This window comes from Festucalex cinctus, chromosome 9 (assembly GCF_051991245.1).
Source record: "Festucalex cinctus isolate MCC-2025b chromosome 9, RoL_Fcin_1.0, whole genome shotgun sequence".
NCBI classification, from domain to species: domain Eukaryota; kingdom Metazoa; phylum Chordata; class Actinopteri; order Syngnathiformes; family Syngnathidae; genus Festucalex; species Festucalex cinctus.
Window position 1 is genome coordinate 9,371,085 of NC_135419.1, and position 21,589 is coordinate 9,392,673.

Here is a 21,589-nt window from a genome sequence, read left to right on the forward strand (position 1 = left end):
CCTGTGTGACCCTAATGAGGGACACGCTGTAAACAAAATGGATGGAGGGTCATCATAACATCGTCCCTCTTTATTGTTGCTGGCAGTGGTACCTGTTTGTTTCTCTGGTAGAATCTTAGTATATTAGTTTTGTGGGGACAGGGAATTTGCTCACAGCTGGTATTTAGTGTGACATATTGTCATCTTTGCTTAAAAATATTGATGCCATATGTACCTTATGGATATCTCGAGCGGGATTGTCAGTATGTTACTGTCCAAAAGAGGTGCATTGACTTATGTCAGCATGTCAGGAATCACTTTAACAAAATATCCCACATCAGGACAATAATAGCAGACTTTGTCATGTGGTGTAAAAGCACAGGTGCTTATGGGAGGCCACCGCCTTCACATGATGTCACCCTCTGAGCTTGATTTTTTTTCCAAGACAGGATTTAAGAGGAATGTTTATGAAATTCTCTGTGAGGTCCCTCTCTTTTATTTACTTACAACATTGCTGTACAGTACACGTTGTTGTGTGTGTGATCAATACGAGTCTCTCGGGGCGTCTGAAATGTTTCCCAGATGTTTACATTTTTGGCCAAAGATGTTTTTTTGTCATGGGACGCTCTCGCCCGACCTCATTGGTCGCCTGCTCCCTCCAGAGGAGACTGCGATGACGCTGATGGTGGGAGGAGGAGACTGAACGACAGACAAGAATCTCCCCTAGTGCCCCCTCCTCCCGTCTAGTTTTCCCATGGTGGGATCACTGGGGGGATAATTGGAAACTTCAATCCACTGAAAGCAATTATCCACAGCGAGTTTCCAAATATACTCCAGCGAAGGCTCGCCTTGTGCCATTTGTTTTTAGACCATCCCGCCATGCTGTTGCCTTCTGATACGCTCATCACTGTGTGTGCAGATTAGAGAATGTGTGGCTTCCCGGCAGCCTTCTTATCCCGTGACAACGAAGTCACTCCTCCAGTGTGATCCTGCACAGCTAAGATTTTTTATTTTTTTTTATTGACCAAAGGCAAGCTCCTTGGGCCTTTCTTGTCCTGCTTTGTCTGAAGTCTGCTCGGCCTCGTTAATGGCCCTCCGCGTATCGATCGGACAACACAAAAAAGACAAACTGAGCTCATAAGCTATTTGGAAGGCAGCTCTGCTCAAGTTTCAAAAAAGCTTTCAGAACGGATGAGTCACAGACGAGTACAATAAGTTTAAATTTATTTATTTTTAGTTTGCTTTTGGGGAATGCTCCATCTACCTACCTACCTACCTACCTACCTACCTACCTACCCAGCTAGAGTACGGTGGTTTACCTGTTATATTGGTGTCCCACTATATCATTTTCCTATACACTATATACTTTTTAATTTTCTCTTTATATTAAAAAACAAAACAAAAACAAAGCTCCTCTGTGTAGTGTGTATGAGACAATAATACGTTAACAATCTATGCAAGCTGTGGTCATTACTGTCATAGATTACATTTCCCTCCATGACTACAGTACCTGACTTTGTCATTTGACACCTGAGTCGTAACCACAAGGTGGCAATGTTCATAATGCTTTGACTCCACCGTCCCACAAGAAGGCTGATGCCACCAATGACACCCACGCACAATTGCAGGAACCCACTTGCGAAAAAGAGAAACAAAACTGTCCAACTTCTCCTTTTGTTGGTAGAAAACAACCGTCGCTCGCTGTGGCGCGTTCCCCGTGTCTGAAGCCTCGTTGGGGGAACTGTTGTTCTCGAGAGTTCCTTTTAATGGTGACAGCTGAATTTCACCCTGTCAGACATGTTGAAGGCTGCTGCTGCTGCTGTTGTGCATGACGTCAGGTTGAGCCTAGAGAGGGGAGAGGCAAGGGAAGGTTCACCTGCTGCCTCATTCCTCTCTCATAGTCCTTATCTGGCAAGCATATGACCAACAGTATTGACCATACAGTCATTGTTTTTCTTTTTAAAGACAAAAAGGTTTTGTGTTTGTTTACCTATTTTACTAGTGAGAAGCTAGGAAGGCCGCAGTGGATGAGCAGTTTTAGCAATATCAGTGTTTTCAATGTATCTCTGACAACAGATGCTTACTTTGTGAGCAAATCATAGTACATATTTGCTGCCGAGGACACCACTCAACTCAACTCAACTCAACTCAACTGTGTTTTATAGCCTACAAATTGATTTGCTGTACATGGAGCAAAAATACAACAACATACAACAAGACAGTTAAAATAATACATTAATAAATTCTTGTTGACCTAGACGTTATGAGGTATTAAGTATGTTGTGCTTGCTTTAGCTTTGAGTCTGATATTCTCCCTTTCATTATTTCTTGTTCTCTAATCTATATCCGATGCTCTAGCTAAATTGACCTAACAACTACTGTGCTTTAACAAGATGAAGATTGAAGAATTGGAGCTTCCTATCCATCCATCCATCCATCCACTCACAAGCACACCTAGCGACAATTCGGAGCGCCCAAATGTTCCTAAAACATTTTATGAACACTTGTTAACACTGTCTCAAAGCTATAATTAGATTAGCTGGCTAAATTAGCATAAAAAGATAGGGACAACTACCTGTAAAATTTAAACTACAACAGCATTAGCAGCTTTATGCATTATTGAGCACACATTTATTTTGCTCTTCCAGTGGTAACTAAATATTTTCTTTCACTTGACTAAAATGCTACAGTTCGGCTATAATGACTGGAACAGATGCAGCACTGCAGCTACCTGAAAACTTGCTAGCTACCATGCTTACTTTCTTGATTGACAATTGAACTCTTAAAATATTGTTGATTTGGGTGTTTTTTTTTTTTTTTTTTTTTTTAACGATTTCCAGAGATTTTCCTATCTTTAGATTGAGTACTGCAAGGTGCTTGTACTTTTCCCCCCCAGTAAGCTAATCAGTATCAAAGTTGATAATGAAAATCTTCCTGCTGTTGTTTTAATGGCGGGAATTAAGGGACATTTGTGTTTTTCCCCTGCTTGTGCAACACACGACATAGGCTTTAACTTTGCCTCCATTGTGATGAATCACTCTTGCAGAATGTCATGTGATTACTTAACAGCACTACTTTGATATTTTTATGATGACTGAAAGCTTGCAGTGTAGTAAATGGCTGACGTCGCCTACATTTGAGGAGTGGCTTGGGCCGACAGGTTTTATTTTCCTGGAACAGTGATTTTGTCTTTTGAGTTAATTTAAGCATGACACACATCCTTCAGGTTTGTTGAATAATTCAACTGCAACGAGCCAATGGCTATTATAATCTAGGCCCTGAGTGGGCAGTATATGCTTGCTCTGGGCCTGTTGGTGTTGTAATAATGATGAGCTTGAGCTCTGGTCATTGGAGTAAATTGGAGCTGTTGTCCTTTTTTTTTTTTTTTTTTTTTTTTTTTTTTAGAACTGAATAATGAGTGTTTATGTTGTTTTCATGGAAGAGTTATTGTACGTAGCATAGCTATGATGACCTCTGTGTGATGATATCTGACTAGAGTAGAGAGCAGAGTGTCTTTTATATTTAATGAGTTGCACTCAGCTTGTGCATTCTGCTGCAGCCGCTGGCCATTTTGCATTGGAGCAATTCGGGGAGTGCCCCACCAGGTCTATCTAGATTACACTGAGTTGTGTTTTCATTTTTCTCAATGTTTGATTCAACTGTGAAGTTCTCATAACGCGGAATGTATTTTTGTTAAATGCTCATTATGTTCCTGATTTTCTGCCTCTCTACCTGTCTTTTCTCTGTTGTGTGGCAATGGGAAAGCAACTTTGGCATACAGAATGACATTTTAAAAAATAGTCAGAGTAAACATGCTACTTTAACTTTGTGTGCTCGCTGCAGGCTAGCTTTGCTGTTTGAATGCTATTTTTGAACAATTACGGTATCTTGGGGGCACAATCAAGCAACATGTTTATAAAAGTTAGTGGGGGGGGGGGGGGGGGGTAAATAATAATTTTGAGAAGAATAATCATCGGGTGACTATGTAAACTGCTGTATTAGCTTCATTCCCCAGTTGCTAGCTAGCTAGCTTTTTTTTGTGCCACATTTAAAAACTTGTGGTCACAATCACTCCAACCTTGCCTAGAAACATGTTTGCAAACATTTTCTGCTCCTCAGTTATGACTTACTTATAGATGTTAAATTTTAGCTTAATACTCGGCCACCAACAGGGTGGCATGGTCACCCCTGCGGACCAAATGTGGGCATGTTCTAAAAATAGCTCACCTGAGTTCCTTGAAATGTTGTAGAAGTAATCAATTGAAAATTTAAACACTTGCAGAGATTTATCAAAAAGTGTTGCATAATGATATTTATGGTTACCTCTTGACAATTATTGTGAGAAATAATTAGCTTGGTCAATGTCTTCACATAGATGGATATCATTAATAACAACAACAACAACAACAACAACAACTGTGACAATAAAGACATCATTCTTTTTGACAAAAGGTAATTTGAGTACATTTATTTCACATGTCTGTATCAAACTGTTGGGCCCTGGCATTAATCAGTACCTAAGAAGTAGCTGTTTCAAAAATGGTGACCCGTAGTTTAAAGTTGAGGTCCAGAGTTTTGACCGTTTCTGTTTGTGAACAAACCGTTTGTTTGTAAACAAACAGTTCAAAATGGATCCCTCCCATGGCCCAACCCACACGAGCTCAGCGTTCACACCCCCTGCCTCTGACCGCACTCAGCGATCGCTGACAGGGTTAATAGCTCAAAACAACATTAGCCTTTTAGCTTAGCTTCAGCTTCAATGCCAGGTGTAAATATAAGGACATAAGAAAAGTTCGACCCTCGTTCTTTTTTGCCGAGTTATCCATGTCTAAATGACTTAGCCTAGCATGTCGCTAAATCAGCAAGCTAACATTTTATTTTCTGTTTGACACTTACTTGTCCAAGCAAGCCAACTCTGCGTCGCTCTTCAGCCCAAGCCGCTCCAAAAGCGAGTAAATGCAATTCCAAGATTTACTCTTGTTTTCGACCGTGCATGGACTGTCAATGCTGCTTATTGGTAACGCATTGACCGACAGTCCATTCATGTGTAAGTCCGTGCGTGCTGGCTCCAGGTGGAGGAGTGGAATCGTCACTTGCTTTCGGTGCCGGTTGGCGTGGGTTCACTAGTCCGCCTGGGAGACCATGTAGCTTATATGATGTAAGCTTGTGTGAGTGAGTGAGTGAGTGAGTGAGTGAGTGAGTGAGTGAGTAGAAAAAAAAAATCCGTGTGTGCTGTCAAGTTGAGGTGGGAGTGACGTCATGCAGCTGACAAATTCGCCCGGCCCCATCTGACTACAGTGAGAGACAGAAACAACTGTCTGTCCACAGAAACATCCAGCTGTTGACAAAACAAACACAAAATGGCAAAATACAGGCTGTGGGGGTGGGGGTAGAGGAAAAAATCTCCACCACACATTAACAGAAGTCCAGAGGTGTAGATTGAGAAGGAGTTCATGGGTATACATCCTGTATTTATATAGTGTATTTTCCTGAGTGAAAACGTAAGACCCTGCCTTTTAAGCTATCTTTTACAGTCCAATGCATTATTGTGTCGTCACTAGGATTTATCAGTCACGACTCATATACATCGTATTGCATCCGCACGCACTTTGCTGCACTGTCATCATGCCAGTTAACACAGTGTATCGACTTGGGAGTTGAACTGACAGCTAAAATGAGGAATTACTATTTTCACAGAGCCACAAAGGATGACTGTTCTGCTGGTTTTTAGAAGTGCTGATAATCTTTGCCTCTCCCGTGGTCGTCCAGACAGTCTTTCTTTTCTTGACCTCAGAGCCACACAAATAATGCGGCGCGTCCTCCAAAGCCCCCGTGTATCTCATGCCCTCAAGGATGTTCTTATCAGAGTTTATGAGTCCACAGTACTCTGGCATAACGCTTAACGGAATGATCTGGATTCCCTCTGATACTTAAACAATGTCATTCTTCTGTGGACTGTTGCAAAGACGAAATAGCGGCATTGGTGATCTGGTGTGTGTCGATTCAAAAAGCAGTTGCTTCTTTAATCGGAACACAGGCTGGAAATAGGAGGTTTGTTTTTTCACATGATAAATAACCTGGCCCATTTTTCATTGAGAAAGCTGAAAAGGAAGGTGTGTTTCTTGAAGGGGGTCACGTGCCCCAGCAGTGATATCACCCATGGAATTTGATTTGAGCCAACATTGTTGCTTCAGTGCTCTTTGGATTTGTTCAGCTGACATTCCTGGTGAGTTCCTGCTCAGTGTTGCAAAGTAATGAAAAAACTATCAGACTCAATTTTGGCGTGTAATCGCAGGAGAGAGACATTCCATTGGCATGATTAATATTGCATCTTTCCATCTGCTTTGGGGGTGTCACCTTCATGCCACTTGGTGTCTTTCTTCAGCTAACAATAATGGTATCCAGCTTTTTATATGGAAAATATAGTAGGGAAGCAGCCACTTAAGTAAAATAAATAAATAAATACATCCAAATAAAGTATAATAACATTCATTGAAGAAAATGCTATTCTGCTATAAATAGCAAAAAAAAAAAAAAAAAAACAGATAACCTGTGGCAACATTGGCATTTCATTGCATGCATCTATAGTCACTCCTCTGTGTTAAATACAAATATCAATACCTCCTCAAAATAACCGTCTAAGTCATTTTTCAGATTTTTCAGGAAACACAAAAAAATGAACCATTTGCATCACGCGATGATTTAGACAAAAAAATAAAAAATTAGGAAAAAAACCCCAACAACAATAACGACATAGGCAATTATTTTAAGAGGGTGACTGACAATATGTATTCATGAGAGAGTTAATGTCGCAAACTTTATTTTTATTTTTATTTTTTTTACCACAGGCATGGTTCCACTTGCCCCTTTTGCAAAATTACCACTTACCGTCTTGTCCTATTTACTTACTTGAATGCTTGGTATTTCGTCTTGATGGACTGTATAAATTCTGTAACAATGTTAACTAATCACTTAATTTTATTAGAAGACACCATTATTAAAGAAACGAGTGTTTGTGAACTACATTTTATGTATGTCTGTCAGTGCATGTCAAATGCAATTCAAACGTCTCATTGAGTCACTGAAATGTTGAAAGGCTTGCTTCCTATTTTGAATTAATTTGGGGAAATACACATGCGAAGCGCTAACACTTTGTGTACTGAGTGACACTAAGCACTCACAAGTTCACTGTCACTGTAGTTCCCCCTTGCATTGTCCTCAAAGTTCCTCTGCTTCCAAAGGAGAACGACGTATGATTATAAGACAACCTCAATCAACTTGGACCAGTTAGCACGTAAATCCAACAGAGTTCTTGTGCCTCATTTCTCAGAAAAATATAACTATATTAAAAAAACAAAAACAAAACAAAAACCTTCCATGTCAGAGTTTACTATTTTTGTTTTATTGGCATTGCCAGTCCCCATATGTTGAATGTGTGAATGTCACTTTTGAAGTGATATAATAATTATTTATTGCAAACTACTTTACGTACTCCCGAGTTACGACTTGCGACATGATTCACATCAAAATGTAAATATCTGGAAGTAAAAGCTCTTAATGTTTTCAGTCAGGCAAAAATGAAAGAACAGGCCTCACTATTGCATTACTTTTGGAGGCAAGTTTATTTGACGTTACACAGTGATTTGGACACATCTTAAATTATTAAAACGTACTTTTTAAAGTATTCCTTCACGTTGGTTTTCACTCTCTTACTGTCAAGAAATAGCAGATCAATCAAATAACATCACTTTGAGGAAAAGAACAGCAGACTTGCTCGAACATGGATACGCCCCTCGTAATTTTTCTCAGCCCTTCTGCTCAGAGGAAAAGTTGGCGCCACTGGACAGTCTACGCTGGTGAGCTAGGTTGGATGGCGGTGGAGCTGAGGACGCGAATGCCGCCGCTGGGCGCGGTGGTGTGCGCGGGTCGTGGATTGGATGGAGGTTCGGCGCTTGGAGGAGAGGCAGTTTGGATGAGAGTGGAAATTGGACCATCCTTTTTGTGTGTATGGTGCTCATCGCGAACGCGGCGACTGCTTGTTTATGAGCTCGCTTATAAGCAAACTTAGCTTGTAGCAAACGTGTGTGACATCATGCATGCTGAGATCACGTCTCTGATCAACTGCTGAAAGGAGACTGATTCTGTCCTCTTTCATCTATAAACTGCTTCAAACATCAAAGCGTATGTAGGGATGGAAGAATGTTGATTTGTTGTGATTGTATTGGTGTTAATGTTTTATGTTATGTTTTTTTTTTGTGTTCTGTAAAGCGCTTTGTGACAGTTCAGGCTGTTTGAAAGCGCTGTGTAAATAAACTTGAGTTTAATAAATAAAGTTGAGTTGAGTAATAGATGTCGTTAAATTGTGCAGGTGTACCTTTTGAACTGTATGTACATATATGTGAAGACCCAGATAATCCTCCTATAGAGTTCAGACGAAGCTTGACATAAAGGAGGTGTACAGATGGTAATGTGTACTAGAGAGGCTTTGGTACTCACCACAGCACAGGCCACCGCTTCCTGTTTGCTCACGTGTCATTTCTCATCAGCGGATTCTCACCAGGTCACAGCTATATCCCTCGATCAATGCTGTAAAAAGTACTCTCTGACACAAACACAATGTTTTCTTTCTCAAATACAGTATACAAGAAAATATGATTTTAATCTAAAAAAATGCCTGGTTTATGAACAATTTGGATTAACTGCAAATTGTTTTTAGTAAAAAAAATAATAATAATCGTTTAATGCGCTGTTTGTCTTTTTCTCATGCTGTGTTAACAGCTCTTGCTCCATGCTTCACACATTTCATGTATCTTCATTTTATGTTCTAAATTAAACCTCAGTATGGTTCCAAAGAAAATGCAAAACTACTAGCAAGACAAAGCCTAATAGTATTACTGTTGAGAAAAAGAAGGACATACAATTATAGCTCACTATGAGAAAGGTGTCCAACACCTCACAAATTTGTGAGCTAGCTGCATTGTTTGGTTTAGTGAAAACTTCCCTCTGTACTTTAATAACAATAAAAATTAAATCTGCGTTCTGCTTTTCTCAAGGCCTAAAGATGTTTAACCTTGGTGCACACAAAGAGACAAGTAAAAAAGACTTACAGCAAGTCATGAAACTGTCCCGCCACAGAAGCTAGCAACCACCAGCTAGCGGTCCCTAGCCACATCTCAGTCATCACATGTTCGTCCGGGTTCCACCTTCTCGCTGGTGTTGCTGAGGTTTCGTGCTCTAAATAAATTTCCATTGGTTCCATGTATTTTAACTCACTCACTGCCTGACAACACAACACAACACAACATGCTTTACATTTAATAATGGATAACATTAGGTAGAAAAAAGCGGCTACATCCCAAAATGCAATGGCTTTCACATTGCATTGTGGGATGTAGCGGCTATTATCTACCCATGGCCAATATGAGATGCAGTGAGACAGCATGTTTACAATTACATGCAAGGAAAATGAATGATTGAGACTACAAAGCTTAAACAACACTATCCCCATAAGGAGGTGGACCCCGGGCAGACTCTCCATGGCTGAGACCTGGTTTAAAATGCTTGTTAAGTGATGCTAGCTTGCACGGAGGGACTGTTACACGCCTTGCTGAAAGTTTTTTTTTTTTTTTTTTTTCTGCTTTGTCTTTGTATGCACCTTTTGTTAAACGCTTCACAAATTTTCATAACCATAGCTTATGTAAACAGTAGTGTATATGAAAAGGCCAAGATGTTCCATATTAATTTGCTCCTGTTTTCATTTCCCTCAGTATTTATTTTAAGCATACACTGCAGTTAGGTAAATATAACTTCCTTTTGGCATTGGAATGGATTAATTTAACTTCCATTTTTTTAATGTTGAATTATTTGTTATTATTTGCAAACGTTTCGGGTTGCAAAGTGATCACAGAACAAATTCAAATTTGTAACCACTGCATATGACTTAATTGTCTAAAATTTAGATTAAAAATCATATTTAAACTCTAAATATTATGATTTTTAATGTCAAATATCTCACTTTATCTGAAATATATATATATATATATATATATATATATATTTCCACCTGAAAATTACATGATGCCCAAAAATATATGACACTAATCTGGCAAGATTACGACCTTAACCTTCAAAATTATAAATAAATAAATAAATAAATAAATAAATACATCTTTCAATTACAACTTTATTCTATGATCTTCTTAATACAGTTACAAATCTATAACTATTCTCTTGGCAAATTAAGGTCTTTTTTTTTTTTGTAACTGTGACTGTTTTCTGAGCCTTTAACTTTATTTTTGAAGTGTCGCTTGTGTTATACTCCCCGACCTTTGCGACAACTCGTTGCACAGTGACAGTGAATCTCAATTAAGCTTGCGATGATGTCACCGTATCTTGTGATGGAACGTGATCAGTTCGTCTTCAAGTGAGGGGAGGAGGATTAACAGCTTCATTCTTTCCTCCTACAGGCAGTAGTTGTTTTATGAGTTGTTGTTTTATTTTGTTCTGCACTCCCCCCACATGTCCGTTGCTAAATTGCCCCCTGTGACGAGGCTAATAGGCTCACATTTCACTCTGGAGGCTTCATTTTAGGCCTTTTTTCTCAGGTCAAAGTCTACATTGGGCGCGTACCTGTGTTTACGTTCGCCTCCACCTCTGCAGGAGAAACCCGTCTATCGTCTTTCTCGTGGCCCGGCCCTGTGGCTGAGATCCTCCCATCCCCCTCCTTCCCTCCTCACCTCCATCCAATCCCAGAGAATTCACCTGAGAAGATTTGCCTGTAGGGCTCCGCACCTAAGCAAGCGAGCGCTGATTGGCCAGGTGCAGGCCGCCTGCCCGGGGGCCGCTCTCTACCAATGGCGACGAGGCTGCGTGACTCATAGGGAGAGGACGGCTCACTTCATGACACTTCTCCTTTTTCTGCCTCCCACTCATTTGTCGTCTCTTCTTGTTTTTTTGGTTGTTTTTTTTTTTTGTTTTGTTTTGTTTTTTTTGTACCCGCTCCCCCCCTCACCTCGTCTTACAGTTTGTCGCCGTGAGAAAGAAGGTGTGGAGCGGGCCTCCGGTTGTTGCACACCTTCAGTTGCCGCTTTAAAGGCTCTCTTTGGATTATCCCCCCACTCACCACGCTACCCCCTTTTTTCGCACTTTTGTTTTTGACTTTTTCATTGGTTGTATCGATGTCAACGCTTTCCACGATGGATCTGGGCACCTGCATCATATTCATTTGAGGTTGGTGGCAGTTTTCACTCTTTTAAAGGACTTCAATGCATTGAGGATTAGAGCTTTTGGTACAATGCAAGGAAAAAGTGACGTATCAAAGGGCTTTGCCTGCAAGCGTCAGTAAAATAATTTTTTTAGGCGACAGTTTATGCTTCCGACATTTTAAATTCAAGTCAGCTAATAAATGTGGAATTTAATTACGATTTAAACACCTGGGTTTGGCTCATTGCCTTATATGGCATGTTGAAATAAGGGCGGGAGCTGACAGTTTTGCAAGGCCCTCCAAACCCTCCAAACCGACCAAGCCCACTTTTTTTTTTTTTTTTTTTTTTTATATAAATGATGGCGTAGTAGTCAGTTATTGTACAGTGCATTACTTTTGATTTAATCTTTACTCGTAATTTGTTGGCATCTGTTTTTTTGTGTGTTGTTTTTATGTGCTGTCGCCTCTTTTGCAACAACTCAGTCATGCGTGGATTACTGGCTTGCCAATCAACCATCATCAGACCAGAATGTTGTTCATCTTGTAGCCTTACAAAAAAAGGGGGAGGTGAAAAAGGGGAGCAGAAGATCTTGATTTCACTTCACTGTGTAGTTCAACCGCAGTGTCTTGTTCCTCTTGTACACAACACAATACCCCCCCCCCCCCCCCCCCCAAGCTTTTGCAGCTTTGTGTGGAAGATCTCAAGCTCCACAGATGCATGTTGCAGCTTCCTGTTTCAGCAGAAACCCACTCTTGGGTCATGTTTAAAATGAGAGATGACTTCTCAAGCAGGCCACTTTTGGTGAAAAACACACCCACGCTTTAGGGTGTTTTCACTTGTTTGGCACTCGGTGGCCGATTTTTGGTTGTCTGACGTCGTTTGGCACTAGCCGCACACCATGAGAAATTCTCCTTTTTATGTATGACTCAGTTTGGATGAATAGTTTGCCCGATTTTGCATGTTGACCTAGTCACACTGTGTGACTCCCCCACCTCACGTCACTGCTTTGCATTGGAAATTTGGACCAGCTCATGACTCCCACTCTGTTTACGGAGGCTGCATGATCAGGTGGTGGGGGTGGTCAGCAGTGGTCATTTGTATGACTCAATCAATGCCTTTTTTTCAGTACGAACCAAAGCATGTTGATGCCTGTCAATACATGATTTGGCACGACATGACAGAAGTTTTGGCAGCTCAGAAAGGAGGCGGGGTGAAGTGCCAGCATGCTCGGATATTACAAGTAGTTAACAAGAATGCAGTTTATGCTTGTATCAGTCCAAAAGTGATTTTAATGACCTGCACTGAAGAAGTTAGCATTTAATTGTTTGGCTTTTAGATGGTTTTCAGGGGTGGTTCGTTGACCACACAGAAATGCCATTTCTATTGGAGGATCCATAAGCAAAAAGTTACCAATCCTGGAGGCATTATTCTAACTGAATTGTGGTTGTGTTTGAAAAGGTGTTTGTTTACTAAAATGTTTTGAGATTTCATTCAGCGCCTACCATAATGCAAATGCACTTACTTTGAGTTAGCAATAATTGTAAATTTAAAATGCAACAAAAAAAGAAATGAAAACCAATGTATACTAAATTATATTTTATATCAAATAATATTCAATTTTTTTTGTAACAACATATAGCCAAAACCTAAACATTTTGCGAAACTAAAATGAATAATTATAAATTTGCAAAAGAAAGTACAAATCAAGGAAAATAGTGTCCCATATTTTGGGGGAAATTCTCACAAAATCTGGACTAAACTTCAGAATTTTGTCACTAAGTAGGCGACAGTGGGCATAATACAGGTCAATTGTAACAACTGCAATTTTTCCAATCAGGAATAAGTTAGGAATCACCTGATTCGCCTTGCACATGCTTAATTTAGTCCTGAGACCACATTTGTCATAAAGCAAAAACACAAAAAAAACCATTTTCTTTTTTTTTTTTGTGCTCAAATTGTTTTTATGATTTCATAGCCTGGTTTATAAAGTTACAACCAATAACATGTTGATTTTGTGTATGTTTATTGTTTAGCTATATTTCATTAATATTGTGGTAATGTTTGAACTGTTAACTCTAACCCAACCGAGCACAGTGCTAATGCAGGTACAGTCGTAACAAACTTGCCTGGGAAAAGATGTTGCTATTTTGATAAAATTATACAATTTACCACAAGTTAAATTTGACTTTAAACCATCAGTACAAATGTTATTTTTATTGGAAAAACGATTGGCCATACAATCTAGTCATATATAAGGAACATGAGCTTGCTCTACTAACCAACCAATTAGTGTGCCAAGCCCCTGCCCTAGCTACCGATGAAGTTTCCACCCTACCTACCTAACATCTGTTCCAGCTATGAACCCAGCCACTCAAAAAGCCTGTATCTAATGAAGAAACACTGACTTTAGAATAGCAATTGTTTGGCCCTTAGTAAATGCCAAGCAGAAACTTTTTTTTTTTGATGAAAAGGAAGAGGAAACAAATAACAGTAACTGACAAACCTGTCAAGCTGACACTGAAAGTAGAGCAGAAGATATGTTCTGAAAAGGTGAAATGGAAAATAAACTTTTAAAATTCATTGTCCCATTTTTGAAAAATAGAAAATATCTCTTTCTAACTAAATTAATTTAGAATAAATTTTGCATATCCCTTTTAATATTAATGTTAATTACAAAAATATAATAAAGTTCGTACAAATTAAATAAAAGCAAATTTTGTCCTATTTCTTTGCGTACAATTATGCAAAAATGGTTAAAATCTGTTTTAGGGCATTGTTTGGCTAGAAGAAGAGTACCCCCATTTGCATACTATTTCCATGTCACTTTCTCCATTTCACTCACACTCTGTTAAATGTTTTGACTATTTGCTGGCGCCCGTTTGGAAAATAAAATCCGGGTGTGGAAGGTTAATATGTAACACCCGCCACTGCCCTAAAGCCTACTGCTAAGAATTCACTGAGCAAGGCACATTTGTGTGCAGTATGTATGTGTGTCTGTGGGAGATCTAGTGATGCGTTCAAGGCCACATACGGGCCCTGGTTCATTCCAGCCCACCCTTGATAAATAAATATTGAAAAAAAAAAAAAAAAAATCAATTGAGCAACCATCTGCTAATGTTGCAACTGTCTCATACTCTGAGCATGCTGGGACTAGCAGCACTATTGCTTATCTATTTACACTCATTCCCAATCTTGAGAGACACCATTTTTCTCCTCCTCCTTCTCAATTTAAGGGGATGTGACGCAAATCCGGCCTACATTAAACCACACTCTTTTCTCGAAACACAAAGTAGCTATCAGCTATCTTTCATTCAGACATTTTTTTTTTCAAAGTAAAGTAACAAGATGGTGTATAGTTTGTGAGCAAAGAGGCCGGATGTTTGACTCATGACACCCACCTGACCTTTTTTTAAAATAAAAAAAGCGAGTGGGGGCGGGGAAAGAGATGCTATGTGGGAAAGTCAGGTCGCACCCTCTGATAACACACACACACACACTTGTGGTTATGCAAGGTGCCATGCTGGTCAGGGCTCAAGATTGTGCGATCGTAAAGTCATCTCAATATGGCCGCCTGCCTCCAGACACTATGCCGTCGCTTTAAGATAATGTTGGCTAATGACTTTGATTGTTAGTAGGTAACCTGCTGTAGCCATTTTCCTTCATTGAGGCTAATTAGAAGGCAGTGTCAAACAATAGCACGTAAATACACTAGAATGCGCAAGTCATCTCGATACTGTTTTGTTTTTCTTGTGTGTGCCACTTAATATGGTTCACCGGCACAATGAGATCCATACAAGAGCAGGCCATAATACTAAAAATATATCTGATGTCATGGCATTGTTAACTGTATTACCTTTACTGTACCGTCATATGGTTGCGGTCAGTAATCACTAGGCTGTTCTTACAAAGGCATTGAAAATATGTTGCTAACCTAAACAGTAGCATTTAGAGGCACATTAACAGGCTCTGAACAATTATATTATTGGTCGTTACTTGCCTTCAGATCCAGCTTGCCTTGGTTTTCTGTATTTTTTCTATAATTATTTTTATTTTGATGTATACTTCTAGTTGCCGTGTAATTTAATATACATTTCAGTTTCCCCAGCAAAAATAAATACATGAAAAAAAAGCAAATTATTTATTTTATTTTATTTTTTTAAAAACGTTGCCTGTTTGGCTTGACATACAATCAAATACATACTTTAAGAAAATGCATCACACAGTCTATATACCAGTAATTATTTTTAGTTTTAACTTTTTAATTACTTTTTCTATAGATGTACTGTATTGTTATTTTACTGTGTTTTTAATATAAACTTTTTCTTATATAGTATTATATTACTTTTTATTATTTATTAAACCAAATACAGCCTCTCCCCCATGGGATAGAGGCCGAGCCAGCCCCCAAATAGTGAAAATCTGCATATAATTGACTCCCACTATTGTCGAAAAAAATAACCCACAAAAAATGTTCAAATAAAATTGCTAATTCACATATAATATGTTTTTTTCCAGATAATCGGGGTGAAATGGGACCCCAAAATAAATAAATAAATAAATAAATATATATTTAAAAAAAAATTGGGGGATGGGGGGGGGTCTTTAAATTGGTGAATCTGAATCAATAAGATAGTATTGTTATGACCTGGTTATATTGATAATATTATTAATATGTGTACAAATAAAGGCCTCACATCCAGTAATAACTTAGCACTTAATAGACACCTGCTTCAATCTGCAGTTGAGTAAACACACCCCTAGCCAATACTGAATTGAATCATTACAATTGGGTACATTTTCTTTCTGTCATAAACCTGTGGGAATGTCTGCAAGTCCTATAAGTATATCTTAGTAAAAGAACAATGCCCAATAAAATTGTGTCCAGTGGCTTGTAGGTTTACTCTGTCAGATAAAAGCAGGAGGAAGAAACTCATAAAAAAAAATCCATTGTGTGTACCTCTGCCCACCATTTGTAATTTTGAGATCCTTTCAAATCCTTTGTCAACACTGTTCTGTTCAAAACACACATGCTGAGTGCAAAGCTGTCTGGTCTCCACCCTGTATGAGGTAACGAGTTTCCAAACACAGTCTTTTAAGATGGATGTGTTTGTGTGAGCATTTTACAGTGAGAGGAGTTAACCATGAATGCATTTGTGCCCCTATATGAAGAGTGCAATTGATTTCCCTCATGGATCCACGTAGAAAAGTGTCTTTGCTCTTAATGACTGATAGGAAAGTCTCAGTGTGTGTTACTTCATTTCCAGATGCATGAACTCATTGTTTATTAATCCAGTGAGGGGAGCGAAGGCTTATTTAATCATGCCACGATACATACGTGTCCTCTAGTTTCTTGGTTTTTGGTTCTCAAATGTGACTTTTTGTTTGGAAAATTAAAGCGTGGCAGAGTTAGACTAAAATACGATTCAGTGTTGTCTAAAGTTGCATAATAATGAAGTATCTCGTATTGAATGTGTTACATTGTCCATAACAAAACTCATTATCGTATGTGCCACCGTCACACGTCACACGCAATGCCACCAAATACCAAACATTCTCCACCTGTGGGAAACACTCTGTACATTTCTGGCGTCAATTCTTTGTTTGGGCGATGTGTTTCTATCAATTAATGAGATTGTTCCAATTAATGCCATTCCCTCGCAATGAAGCTGCTTAACTTAGTCTAAGAAATACATAATAGACGTAGTTAGCCGACATATTAGCAACTGAAAGTGAAAGCTTTCAGTGCCATAGTTGTGGGAAAATTTCAAGCGATAGCTATGAAAATTGTTCTTGCAGTTAATATGATGTTCAACTGCTTTTCACTGTTGTGATTTTTTTTCATTTTCCAGGTAAAGGTAATAACATTATACACAGTTTTTTTGGAGCGACTTTGGAAAAAAAAAAAAAAAAAAGTTTTATGTCTCCATATGTGTTGTGGAGTGATTTTATATTGTTAGTAAGCTGCTAAACTTTGCGCTGCCAGATTGATTTGCATTGTTATGCCATGCAGACTGCAGAGATATCCGTTACCTCTCAAATGCTAAAGTAACATTTTTTTTTTTCCCTTTCAAACCAAACCAGTACTATTTAACATGTTTAAAACAATGTTGGAAAGTGTTTGATATTGTTAGTAAGTTGCCAAGCAGCTTTTCATTGCTCTGCTATGCATAAATATTGGTTATCACTCACGATAAAGTGAAAAGCTATGAAACTGTTGTTTGGGAAAGTAGTTGTAGTGGAAAACTGCTAATACTTACCTTAAATGTTAACATGTCTACTAGGGGTGTAAAAAAAAAATCGATTCGGCGATATATCGCAATACTACATCGCGCGATTCTCGAATCGATTCAATAATCGGCAGAATCGATTATTATTTTTTTTTTAGGATTCACACCTTGAGCATGGAAGAATGTTATATGAACGGAACATTAAGCCTTAATATTTTATTTTAATGCTGTTCAAACATGAAACAGATTACAACCTCTATAAGACTGAAATTTCAGATAAATAAATAATACATTTTCATATAAATCTTACACTCTACAAGCTTACTGATTAGTATTTTCTAAATTTGAATGAAAAAAATCGCAACAATCGACTTATAAATTCGTATCGGGATTAATCGGTATCGAATCGAATCGTGACCTGTGAATCGTGATACGAATCGAATCGCCAGGTACTAGGCAATTCACACCCCTAATGTCTACACATCTTTGAAATAATGATAGGATAGTGCCAAACTTAGCACTACTAACGCAAATGGTGATGCTTCTGTCGAGTGGTTTCTGGGAGCAGAAGTAGTTGTTAAAAATTCACGTTCTGCATGTTTAAATTGCTTTATGTCCTATTCCACCCTATGGAAAAGGGGGCTTTAGAGAAGCCCACCTGCTTTCTCCTTCTCATGAGGCCATTCCCTCTGTTGGTCGCTGGGCAACAGGCACTCCTTGTTTACCTTTGTGTATTTTGCATAGGGGATTGTCATCAGAACAAGCCCCCTGCTTCTCATCAGCCCCTCTTTATTCATTGGTTGCTGTAGCCGGTCAGAAGCCAACTGTTAATATTAAAGTCATTTCAACCAGCAAGGGATATGTCTTAATCAAACGTAATTATTGCAATCTGTTAAAAATTAACACTGGTTTCAATGTGTGGTTACACAAGCCTCCAAGCGGGAACTTTATTATCCTTCATTGTCACCTGAGCGCCATAAAGCTCCGCACTTCATGAAGCCTTTGGCAAATATTGACCCGCACCGTCCCCGCACTTCTCCAAAGAGGTGGGACCGATTGAACTGTGATCAGTGTCGAGTATTAGTCGCACAGAAGGGAAAAAAGACGTTTTCAAAAGGATGAGTTAACCATCGTGACCTCGTGACTTGTTACTTCACAGTTGCACTCCCCCTCCCAATCCATTCCTCCCGCCGCTTTTCAAGTATGCAGCAAAGTGATGACGCACCACTTTAGTGCTATGCTTTACAGGCTCGAAGATTAGATACAATACATTGGCCAGCGACTCTCAATACCACACTGACCTATATCAAATGGTGTGAAATGAGATAAGCCAGGCTGTCTCCGTGAGTGCTGAAGGGGGGGATGAGAGGACAAGAGCTGATTTAACTTGGTAGCTGTCTGTGATAGTGGTTGGCAGGTCCGGGTCCAAATCTCCTTTGGAAAAACTGTGTGCCGTTTGTATGGGCTTTCTCTAGGTAGTTGGCCTACATGTTTGGTTCATTGAAGACTTTATACGTGTGAACATGAGTGTGAATGCGTGTTTGTTTTTATGTGCCCTGTGACTTATAGGTCACCAGCCAGGATGGAAAATCTAGTATAAATAATGTATTTGTATTTGGCCTTTTGAACATTTGTTTGCATGACAGTTGAGGAAAAGCATTGAAATTGCTGGCATTTCAGCTGTCCACTTGAACAGGGATCATTTGGTCATCTGTCTTTGGTTGCATTTGTATTTAATCTAGAGTATGTCTGCAAATTTGTATGGCAGCATGGTGCCCTAGTGGCTAGGACGTCCGCTTCACAGTCTGAGGTTTGGGATTTGAATCCTGGCTCAGCCCCCCTTCCTAATGAGGACAAGCACAATAGAAAATATATGGATTAAAATTTCTGAGTGCTCTTCGGCGTGATGCTCATTATAGACCATAATTAAGCCCATAAAATACTGAAAGTCTTTCTTTACAAAACAGCTTCCACACTGTAAAAAAGGAGAAATATTTACTTGAAAAAAGCTAGTATTTTTTTTTTCACTCAGAAATTCTAAGTAAATTTTACAAGGAGAGTTTTGAGTACGTTTGACCAGTTTATTTAAAAAAAGAAAGTTAGTCAAGCGTTGAGGAACGAACTAATGACCTTCAGCCTGGTCACTCTACCACCTGAGCCATGCCACTCTTGCTGTTTGCCACTATACTGCATTGCTGGTGTGTCCAAAATGAGACCAAAAACGGGTCTCTTGGAGGTATAAAAATCCCAGCTGACACCATCAATTTACTAACGCACAGCAGGAGTGGCAAATGTACTAAAAACTCTTCTTGTAATTTATTTTTATTTTTTTAAACAGCGCATGTCCTTAAGTGCAATTGTGTGACGTGTCCAGGAGGTAGGAAAACAGCTTCATTAAGATCTCTCCTCTCTGTGAGGGCGTGTTGTGTTTGCCCCACATTGCGACGTGTCTCGTTATGGGTGGACACGTCAGCCAAGCCCGCCTGTGTCCAGACCTGTTTGGTATGCAGCGGCAGAAGCCTGGTTCCCGCTCCCCGGGCCTCGCCTTCTCCATTATGCCACCTGAGCGCAAAAAAAGACAGTAGAGTTCATACTAGTTGTTGACATTTCTACGCTGGCGTTGAGTTGACAATCGGGAATGTAATTCGTCTTGTTTTTTTTTGTTTTTTTTACTCAACCTCGTTTTGGAGTTTGCTGCTTATGTTTTCATTATGAACATAAACACTGCCGAGAAATCACTTTCGTTGGCCAAACAACATTACTTGTGTTCATCCGCTATTCTCGTCATTTCACCCTGGAGATTCCAGTAGATTTCCCAATTTGTCTGAATGTGTAACCTATAAATAGAAGCGAATACGGCTTTGCGTGCCAGGTCATGTGAGTATAAACTCACATAATCAAGCCTAAATAACAGCGCCTTAAAATGAAACATCTCAAATATACTCAGAAGAACAGGATCAGCACGTTTTTCATCATCAGTCGTCAAGTGTTTAAATATATAATAGTTATCAAATAACCAGTTAGTGTGTCTTTGTTAGCCCACTTTATGCATAGAGTGCTTGAAATTTCGCAACCTATCCACATCGAAGAATTGATTGGTACTTTTTGCTATAGTCAGTCAATAAATTCCCTGCAAACCATCAATAATGGGTAAAATGTGAGATATATACAATCTCTATCTAGTTGAATAAAACATTAAAAAAAATCTGTTTCTTTATGTTAAAAGTGGCTTTTTTAAAAATGTCAGAACATTTACAGAAGGATTTTTGGATGCTGACTGCACGACATGACAATATTTTCTTGACAAGATCCAGATGCTGCCTCTCAGCATGTCCCATTGTAACGTTTGAGGGCTTTTTCAGAAGAAGCTATCTGCAATTTCCTGTCCTTGTGACACCCGGCCCCTTGCTACATTTAGAGAAATGGACTCTTTGCTTCATACATTGTCAAACTTGTAACTAAGTTTTGAATGCTTTTGTTTTAGTTCTCCATTGTTAATTGGGTTAATTGCAGATGCGCTCATCCCCTTTCGTTGGGTTTTTATTTGTGGTTGTGTACTTGTGGATGTTTGGTTAATGGGATATTGAATGTATCGCATCTTTGCTCTTCAGAATTCTTTGTGGAAATGATACTACGCGAGGGCAACGTCACGTGCTGCTTGCAAAGGAAGCAGGGGGGTGTTGAGAAGTTTCCGCGCACGCCGAGAAATGTTGCTCGGAGTGTGGTTTAACAGACAGGATGTAGCTCTGCGATGGTTTTCCTGCCAGTGCCTAGCTCGCAGGTCAGTTTGTGGTGGTTGCTCCTTATGCTATCCATATGTTTCTATCTTTCTATACTATCCATAGTCCTACTTTTACACACATTGGTGTGTGTGGTGGTGGCCTCATCATTCTTTGCCACTTTGTCATTTGGTAGAGGCAACTGGTGTTTAAAAGAAGCATGCATGAGTCCTTCCTCTCTCTCTCTCTCACACTTAGCCTGAGTGGAAAAGTACAAGGTTCGTAGGAGATGAGATTAAATTCCACTCGTCTTTTTGGCCCTGGCACAGCGCGATGGCCCCGAATGCCCTCTGATGTGAGGCTCTGATGGGCCTGCTGCTGTTCTCTAGATGCCATTAGCCTTCTGGAGATGCAGTTAGCCAGCATCACAGCCGTCTGGCCCACCGCCATAGTATTGCAA

The 21,589-nt window shown here is 39.4% G+C and overlaps 1 protein-coding gene and 2 long non-coding RNA genes across 4 annotated transcripts in view; 1 reads left to right on the forward strand and 2 right to left on the reverse strand.

Annotated features, from left to right (window-relative positions):
• The window catches only part of elf1 (E74-like ETS transcription factor 1), a 48,010-nt gene that overhangs the window by 2,933 nt on the left and 23,488 nt on the right, over positions 1 to 21,589 (forward strand). The window contains exon 1 of one of the 2 annotated variants that reach the window (XM_077531169.1): positions 10,778 to 11,208. The exons of the other annotated variant lie outside the window; for it this stretch is intronic. The gene's annotated coding sequence lies outside the window, so the exon portion shown is untranslated. Of the gene's footprint in view, positions 1 to 10,777; positions 11,209 to 21,589 lie in introns of those variants that run through there. 2 annotated transcript variants of the gene reach the window in all.
• On the reverse strand, positions 1,192 to 5,312 carry LOC144026220 (uncharacterized). Its single transcript, XR_013285089.1, has 2 exons — positions 4,876 to 5,312; positions 1,192 to 1,824 (listed from the first exon to the last, which is right to left on the reverse strand). It is a non-coding gene; the product is annotated as an uncharacterized LOC144026220 (long non-coding RNA).
• Positions 7,583 to 9,535, reverse strand: LOC144026143 (uncharacterized). The gene is made up of 3 exons (XR_013285056.1): positions 9,087 to 9,535; positions 8,476 to 8,581; positions 7,583 to 7,930 (listed from the first exon to the last, which is right to left on the reverse strand). It is a non-coding gene; the product is annotated as an uncharacterized LOC144026143 (long non-coding RNA).